The sequence below is a fragment of the Squalius cephalus genome (genome assembly GCF_949319135.1).
Source record: "Squalius cephalus genome assembly, chromosome: 15".
Classification (NCBI taxonomy): Eukaryota; Metazoa; Chordata; class Actinopteri; order Cypriniformes; family Leuciscidae; genus Squalius; species Squalius cephalus.
In genome coordinates this window covers 307,501-310,000 of record NC_137136.1, presented here as the reverse complement: position 1 = coordinate 310,000, position 2,500 = coordinate 307,501, and the positions used below count along the sequence as shown (strand labels likewise).

Sequence of the window (2,500 nt, the reverse complement as noted above, 5' to 3'; positions counted from 1 at the left end):
TGTGAGATATGGACCATGATATATATATATATATATATATATATATATATATATATATATATATATATATATATCATCGTGATATGGGGCAGAATCTCTAATAACTTCCTGACTGACAGTCTTCCTGCAGATATACTTCTGTAATATGAGACATGAACAGTGTTTGTTCTCAGAGAAAGATCGTGATTGTTTCTGACAGTTCTGCTCCGTGACCGATAGGCGGCGCTCTTCCTTCAGAAACAACATTAATCTCACTCCAGATCTCATGGACACGGATTAATAACTCAAGCGGAGTAACGGAGAGTGTCCAGTCGAAATAATCTTCATAAACATGAAGCCTTACTGATATTTACTGTGTTCGTCATATCTTCTCATCCATAAACCCAAATTCACTTCAGTATATAAAGACTCAGATCCATGAACGCGATTTAAACAAAAATAATGATTTTAAGTAACTAATTTATTATTTAAATTATTGTTATTATTAATTTTATTTTCCAAGACAAAAGCGTCTGTTTTCTTCCGTTAATATGTTCCGATATTGTTCGGTTCGTTATTAATACACGCACGCATGTGTGTGGTTCCACTGAAGAAAGACATTCTGAAGGGAGAGTAAAAGATGAGAGAAATATAATTTTCGAACAATCCTTTATTAGATGGTCTTTATTAAACCGTGTCTTTTCGGCACAGTTAGTCTAATTGTTGCAGATTTATTGACTGTGATCCAACAGATGAATCTGACTTTATTAATATCTGAAAATCAGCTTCAGATCAACTCGTCACTTCTGCTTCTCCTAAAACTATTAAATCCAAACTAAACCAGCTGTCGTGTGTGTGTGTGTGTGTGTGTGTTCGAGCTTTAGTTAAAGCAAGTGAAAGCTGTAATCACGCAGCATAATTAATAAACGAAGAGAAAAAAAGAAAAGAAATGTATTGCAAAAAAACATTTTTTTTTTGCATTTTATATTAATTTATATAAATAATATTCTGATCAGAATGTTTTTTAAATGGATATAAAATTATGAATTTTGCCGCGCTATTACTGATGGAAAAATAATAAATAGGCTATATTTAAAGCTGACCATTAATGTGTTTGATTTTTCTCCGGAAATTTAATATATTGATTATGGTTTTAAAATGCAAAACGGAGCTTTCCTCAGAAGAGAAAAAAAAATCCTACAGGATCGAAAACATGATGCAGGATTATCATTTTCTTACTGAACTGTCACTTTCAGATGTGAGTGAGAAATGAAAGTGTTTCTTCGTGTAATCTGCAGGTGTGTGTGTGTGTGTGTGTATGAGAGTTTGTGTGTGTGAGTATGTGTATGAGTGTGTGTATTTATGAGTGTGTGTGTGTGTGTATATATGTGTATGAGAGTTTGTGTGTGTGTGTATGAGTGTGTGTGTGTGTGTGTGTATGAGAGTTTGTGTGTGTGAGTGTGTGTATGAGTGTGTGTGTATTTATGAGTGTGTGTGTGTGTGTGTGTGTGTGTGTGTGTGTGTGTATGTGTATGAGAGTTTGTGTGTGTGTGTGTGTGTATGAGTGTGTGTGTGTGTGTGTGTGTGTGTGTGTGTGTGTGTGTGTATATATGTGTATGAGAGTTTGTGTGTGTGTGTGTGTGAGAGAGAGAGAGAGGGGCGGGTCGATCACTGAAGCTCCGCCACTCGAACTAGAGCAAGCGCCAGAACTCCTCGATCCGCAGATCCCGATCCTGATCCCGGACTCTCTCCCAACACTTCTGAGGTCGATCATGTCCAAACTGTAGTTATGAATTAGAGCTGAAGTTCCTCGGTCTGCGTGGATTTACAGTCAAACTGCGACCTTTGCATTGTGGGTGAGAGAACAACTTTATTTTATTTGACAGAAATGCTCGAACTCTCACTGGGTTCCGTTCAGTTCTGTTCACGAGACCCAGTGATTGAAGGACCAGTGCGCGCACTCGACATCGGACGTGTTGCAAATCCTTTCATTTTAAATATCCAACGATTTTATGATGCGGGAACAAATAAAAATAAAAAAATAAAATAAAAATCGTAAAAGTTCTGTTATCGTGATTGGTGCCGTTGTGTTCTGATCACATCTGGAGCAAGAAACGCGTATTAATAGAAACTCAGTCTGTCTTATAAAGGTCAGCGAAATATTCTTTAACAGCCACAGGCCTAATCAGGTCATTTATCTAAGGTTATGCTCATAAGAATATTTTAATTTCTGCATAAAATGTAGCTTACAGTCAGTCTGACATGTGAAGATCTCACACATGCTGAATTACTGTCCTCCAGAAACACTCAGAGATATGAGATATATAAGAGATAGTTAGAGAGATAAAGCAAGTTTAATATCAGGCCTGATCTGATCGAGGCGCTCAAACTCTTGTGCGCTTAGATTTAATTTCGGCTCGTTTGACAAGATTGTTTCGTGACTTTCTGCCGAATATTATCTGGAGAGATTTTGAACAAGTTAATCACCTTTATTTATACAGCACTTTTTACAGTACTGATT

The 2,500-nt window shown here is 36.6% G+C and overlaps 1 protein-coding gene across 3 annotated transcripts in view; it reads left to right on the top strand.

Moving 5' to 3' along the window:
- osr2 (odd-skipped related transciption factor 2) overlaps positions 1 to 2,500 on the top strand; it is a 7,102-nt gene that overhangs the window by 1,877 nt on the left and 2,725 nt on the right. Inside the window, exon 1 of one of the 3 annotated variants that reach the window (XM_079894315.1) lies at positions 1,691 to 1,831. The exons of 1 other annotated variant lie outside the window; for it this stretch is intronic. The gene's annotated coding sequence lies outside the window, so the exon portion shown is untranslated. Of the gene's footprint in view, positions 1 to 1,690; positions 1,836 to 2,500 lie in introns of those variants that run through there. One more of the 3 variants, XM_079894314.1, reaches the window with a different exon arrangement.